At 36.8% G+C, this 6,659-nt stretch overlaps 1 protein-coding gene across 1 annotated transcript in view; it reads right to left on the bottom strand.

Moving 5' to 3' along the window:
- The window catches only part of Ctnna3 (catenin alpha 3), a 1,668,564-nt gene that overhangs the window by 814,902 nt on the left and 847,003 nt on the right, over positions 1-6,659 (bottom strand). The gene's annotated exons all lie outside the window — the stretch shown is intronic.

Here is a 6,659-nt window from a genome sequence, read left to right as displayed (position 1 = left end):
ATATATATATATATATATGGGCTACCTGACACATGTTTAACATGTACAGCTGAAAAATAAATAATAACCATAGAAGATATAAAATGTACGACATTAAAAATATTTCTATAGGACTATTTGGTAATACAACTTTATACTTTGTTTTAAGACAATGTCTCACCTTGTTGCCCAGACTGCCCTCAAATTCACAGTTCTCCTGCATCAACGTCTTAAGTGTAACATAATTTTTTAAAAAACTAGAAACACTATGCTCATAAATTAGAAGATGGGATGACACATTTACCTCTGGACTTTGTTCTTCCAGTTCTGTGTGTGATTTTAATATGCCATGTGCTGTTTTAAATATCTTCTTTTCTAAATAGTTTATGATCTCCAACATTTAACTTGTAAGAGGTATTTTTCCTGAAAACAGCAAAACTATGTGTGGTTTGATCTTGAAATTTTATTTTTAAAAAAGATATTTTAAATCAGCAATTTTAAGAACAACTGTCATCATAACACTGACTCTATTCTCCTTAATTTGAGAACACCAGTTAAGAACCATGATCAATAATTCAGCTAAAGCATAATTTTGATTGTCAATTATTTAGAACATGCTTTCTCATGTGTTTCTGTGTGGAACGGCTTCCAGGGGATGTACATTCTGAGCCCACTGCTCTAGCTGGAGCCTGATACTCTGTTCCTAGTGGGCCTGCAGGTGGTACTGAAATAGCAGGACCAGGAGTCACAACAGAACAGTAGTGACACAAAACAAATGTTGTGTTCCTGTATGAATCCTACACTGGTTACATTCCCAGCACTGCCTGTTCTTTGCCCTTCTGGCTTACACACACACACACACAAACACACACACATACACACCATCAATCAATTTCATATTATGAATGCCAAAAATCAAAAGCAAAACCATTTGGCAACTTATTCAACCTTTCTGTTTTAAAAACATCAAACTCTATTCTGGATTTAATGGCAGCATCAATATTGGACAAAATAATGGAAGCAACACCTGATGTAATTATAGTATTCTAGGAAAATTTCATAAATTTTTTAGTCAATCAAGTCTGGACAGGAATTTGCCTTGTCCTCCACTCCTCAACTCCATTTTGGTGATCATCTTTTGCAGACATTCAGCAGATCACTGAGTTGTTGTCAGGCACCACTTTTCGTCAGAAGGCAGAATACTGGAAGACAGATGAATCTTAATAAAAACACACAGAAAAGCAGGGCGTGGTGGTGCATGCCTGTAGTTCCAGAACTTGGGAGGCAGAGGCAGGTGGATCTCTGTGAGTTCAAGGCCAGCATGGTCTACATAGTGAGTTTCAGGCTAGCTGGGGCTACAGGGAGACCCTGTCTCAAAAAGACCAATAGAAACAAATGCACAGAAAAGCAGATGTGATAGTACACATCTTTAATCTCAGCACTCAGGAGGCAGAGGCAGGTGGATATCTATGAAATCCAGGCCAGTCTGGTCTACATAGTTACTTCCAGGCCAGAAGGGACTACAGGGATGCCCTGTCTCAAAAAATAATAATAATGCACTGAAAATTTTCATATTATAAATATAGAAAAGAGGTCTGGAGCTCAGCAAAATTAAAAGCTGTTTATTAATAGACTTACCATTAAAATTAGGTTTGTAGCTGATCACTGTTGGATATCACATCTATAATTGTGGTGTTTTTATATATTGTAATTTCTACCATGAAACTGATATGTACATTTTAAACTAAAACTTGTATAAATAATAGTTAGCTAACAGCCCAGCAGCTACCTGGAAATATATTAATCTCTGTGCACACATTTTACCAGGCTCAGTAGCCATTCTGAGGTAGAATGCTGCTCCTTATATAGAAGAGAAAGTTGAGTCATAAACACTAAATTTTTGGAAACAATAGAGCCCATCTTCTTTCTGTTTTATTTTATTTCTGTGTGTTTGTGTATGTATTATATGCGTGCGTGCAGGTACACTTGGCTGCGTGTGCATACATGGTGGCCAGAGGCACCAGTGGCATGGCACGTCTCCCCATACTGTTCTCCACCTTGTTTTGTGAGACAGCATATCTCATTGAACCAGAAGTTCTCTGTTGCAGCTAGACTGGCTGGCCAGTGAGCTCCCAAGATCCACCCATCTCCATATCCAAGCTGGAGGGTTACAGACAAATGTAGCTACCTCCACTTTTCTGAGGTTTCTGGAGAGCCAAACTCAGGTCGCAAGCTTGTACAGTGGAACTCGTCCCCACTGAGCCACCTCCTCAGTCTCACCTCCTCTATAATACAGCCCAATTCTAGATGTTTGCATTTTCTAGTTTTTTATTGTAACCTCTTTTGTTCTCAAGCCATACTTCCTTAGATGTTCACACATGACACATCTGTCAGTGTACTAATATTTCTACATCAACATAAAGAGCTCTTCTACTTGTCCCCTGCACTAGGATCACATCCTTGACCTTTCTCCTTACTACAGTTATATTTGGCATGTAACCTTCAGGAGATGTTACTCATAAACACAGTAATACACAAGCACATTTGGAATTTTGAGTCACCGAAGATAAAACTGTCTCACTCACCTTATGGTCAGTCTTCTATTTAACCAGGATCTAGAACATTCTAATGCTAAGCAGCTATAACAAATTATCTAGAAGGACTCAGTTTCTAAAAATCCTAGACAAAAACTCCTAGACAAAGCAGAATTGAGCTTTATTTTCAATAATAAAGAAGTAGCGTGTTGAATTAATGCAAAAGTGTCATCACTCCAGCATGTATCTCACTTTACTATACACAAACACACATACACACACACACACACACACACACACACACACACACACACATACACCACATGTAGGAATTCATTATTATACTGCATAAACTTTCACGATTATTGTTTCCTTTTACCATCTTGGAGTACATGAAGAATGGACTTGCCACTGACACAATTTGAAAACAAGCAGAATTAGTGAAGAGCTTGCAAGTGTCTTATTTCCTTCTGAAAATCAGGCCAAGAAGTTAACAAGTTGACCCCCAAAGAGCCTGGAGTAATCTTGTTTTCTTTCTGTACTCCCTGTGTTTATTCCCAATTCCTCACATCCAACCAAATTTCAGCTGCAGAAGGACCACATTTCTTGAAGTTGGAAATAATTTATATTTACACCCAACACTTGTCTTGTGGCAAAATACCTCTCCCTAGTCTATGTGGTAGGTAAATGATAGTTCCCAGGATGGCCATCCTGCATTTCCACCACAGTGAAAACCCCACAAAGATGCAGTTCACTGCCTCAATGGATTCAGCAATAAAAAGGAACACATTTAAATACTAAAGCCATTGTGCAGGAATAAATGCCAAAATAAAAGAGCCCCTTGAAGTGCTTTCCAGCATTTAACCCAGAACCATTCAAGTTCCCTTTATTTGCTCCTCTTTAATAACTTTTTTCCCTAGGCAAAGTTGGCAGAGCACAATGCCACTGTAACCTTGAATTTGGTATAAATCCAATAACACATGTTGACACTGTCAATAGTTGTGTGTGGGATTTTGCTGTTTTTAAAAGAGAATTTTCCTTGGGAGGGAAAACGAACCATCGTTGAGGCCTTCTCTCTCTAGGACGTGTCTGACTGTCCTTGTCCTTGGTATTAAGCTGTTTATTTCAGCTTAATTCAGAGAGATGGAGACGGCGCTGTCCTGAGTTGATGTTTTCTTATGTGCACAAACTGAGTTAAGATGAATATTAGCAAATTTACACAAGCAAAATTTTCATAATAACTTCATGTTTATCTCATTTAGCACTTTTTTTGTTATTGTTGTTCTCTGGTCTTTTTGAGACAGGGTCTCTTGTAGCCTTAGCTGGCCGGGAACTCACTATGTAGACCAGGCTGGCCTCTATCTCACAAATATCTGCCTGACTCTGACTCCAGAGTCCTGGCAACAGACCTGGTACAGGAGCTCTTATAAATGATCACAATTTCTTCAGGTATCTGAAAATATAAATATTTATTTTGTAAAGATGTTTGCACTGTGTGTTGTACCTACCTTCTTCCTGATGTTTGGCCCTTACACTTGAAGAAATGCTGCTTGTGTACTGCAAGTTTCAAAAATTGTTTAAGTCTCCATGAATCAAAGAATTAAATGAAAATCAATGAAGAGTTAAATCTTAAAAATACCAGTTCTCATTATGCTAGTGTATATTATTCAGTTTTTACTAGATTTTCACCAAGATATCCATGAAGTCCTGAAAAAGAGTTTAAAATTAGTAACACCTCTAGCTACCATTACACATCTTACTGTTTGACATTATTAGATGCAATGAATTAGGATGCATTCACTGTTTTAAAAAAATATTTATTTTTACTTTTATTATGCCTATGTGTATGTGTCTGCATTTGTGTATGCCACATGTGTGCTTATGTAGGCCTGAACAGGTCATTGTATCCCTCGGAACTGGAATTTCAAGTGGTTGTGAGCTGCCTGATGTAGGTCCTGGGAATTGAACTCAGGTTCTCCCGAAGAAAAACAAGCGCTCTTACTCACTGAGCCATCTCTGTAGCCTCAAGGTTAACTTTTTTTAAAGTTAGATAGTTTAAAGTATATTAAAAATAAAATAGTAATTCTCAGGTCCTCAGGAGGCAGAGGCAGGCAGATCTCTGTGAGATTACAGCCAGCCTGGTCTATATAGTGAGTTCTAGGAGGGCTGAGACTAGGGAGATCCTGTCAAATAAAACAGTAAGAAAATGATATAGGTTGTGTTTAAACATGAACAATTTTTTTAATAGGGGAGAGGGTGCATAATGGGAGTTTGAAAATCTTTCAGTTAAATAGTAATACAACTATTTTAGGCAGAGAAAGGATCACAGGTCCAAATCAGATCAATCATTAGCTTTTCCACATCTTCTTTGAGATTCCAAAATATACTAATTAAAAGACAGCAAAAACTTGGAGATAGCTCATTAAACTCTAAGAGTTGAGACCCAGATAGCTAAGGAAAATTCTACAGGTGGGATGGTAGAAGAAATTCTAATATCAGTATATGGTACCAGATTCTTTTTAACAACTACATTAACTATTTCCACTCTCCAAAAGCCACCAAAAAAATGTTCTATGAGCTTTATGCATGAACCTAGCATCCATGTGTGGATAGACGAAGGGGAATTCAGCCAGAATATGACTAAACAAAGCCTAATACTTTCCACTTTCTTAATGCATGTGCTTAAATCTAAATACTTCTTAATAAACTCCAAATGTGTTTTTTAAAAAAAAAAAAAAAACATCAGCAACAAATGAGATCTAAAGAAAACTCGGAGGACTGCGGCCTAGAGAGATAGCTCAGTGGTTAACAGAGAACTCACTGGCTGCTTTGGCAGAAGACCAGTGTTCAGTTCCCAGCATGCACACGGTAGCTAACAACTGGATATAACTCCAGTTCTAGGAATTCAATGCCCTTTTATGTCCTCAACTGGTATTGCATACCCAGGTGTACTTGCACATATGCAGGCAAGACACTTATACACATAAAATAAAAAATATAATATTTTAAAAAAGAAAGCTCTGACAGAAGAAAAAGGATCAGTCAAGGATTTAACTCATTTCCATAAAAAACTTAATTCTCAAAAAAGAATGATTAAAGTAATTGAAAATCATATTTAAGCTATAATAAATATTTTACAAGCTGACATAAATAGGTATATACAGGATAAGGGAATCATGGCTGACAAGAACCAATATAATCAAAAGAGAGAGACCTAGAGATTTTTCAGATAATGGAGTTAGAAGGCTTCAAAGGAGATATGACTAATATTTCAGTAAAAAGGATCAACAGAGGGACAAAATATTTGACAATAGAGTTATTCCACTGAAAATTAGACTCTATAGAGCATCAGATGGACTTTGCACCACTGAAAAATCCAATGCAATGACAAAGAGTAGACAGTGAGCAAGAAGATGGGTTTAACAGAGTGGAAGGAGGGACAATGGAAAATTCAAAGTGAAGTGTGAGGCATGGAGGAGAGAAGAGATCGGGATGAACCTTACAGAAAGGCAGGGCATCATCAAAGGCACTAACATCTAACAGAAACCACAAAAGGAAAAGACAGAGGAAGTGAACTGGACGTTACATTGTAGAAATCACGGCTAAAAGCTTCAAATTTTAAGAAAGAAAAATAAAATATAGTGATTTCCAACTTTGAAACTATTGCAATCTGTAAAACCACATATAAAAATGACTCCAAATAAAAAACACATGTAGAAGAAAAGACTATATATGAAGCACTTTAACAGCAACTCACATGTTCTGCTAATACCTGCTCTTCCATAAGTGTGCAGAGGACCCGGGTTTGGTTCTCAAATGGTAGCTAACAAGTGTCTATAACTCCAGTTCCAGAGGATCTGATGCCCTCTTCTGACCTCTGCAGCCACTGCAAACATATGGTACGCATACATATATGAAGGCAAAACACTCATACACATAAAATAAATATAAATAAATCATTTAAAAATTAAAAATTTAAGAACTGAGAAATAAATCCCAGTATGATTGTTCATATAAGATATAAGGTAATAAGAAAATAGTGGAGCTATTTTATTATGGAAAAATAGACATAAATAGCATAAAAATAGAATATCTAAAATATGGCAATGTGAGAATGTCCTTAAAATATTGAAAACAAAATACAAT

Source organism: Nannospalax galili, unplaced genomic scaffold, assembly GCF_000622305.1.
Source record: "Nannospalax galili isolate Female #2095 unplaced genomic scaffold, S.galili_v1.0 scaffold116, whole genome shotgun sequence".
In the NCBI taxonomy this organism is placed as follows: domain Eukaryota; kingdom Metazoa; phylum Chordata; class Mammalia; order Rodentia; family Spalacidae; genus Nannospalax; species Nannospalax galili.
This window is presented reverse-complemented; position numbering and strand designations above follow the sequence as displayed.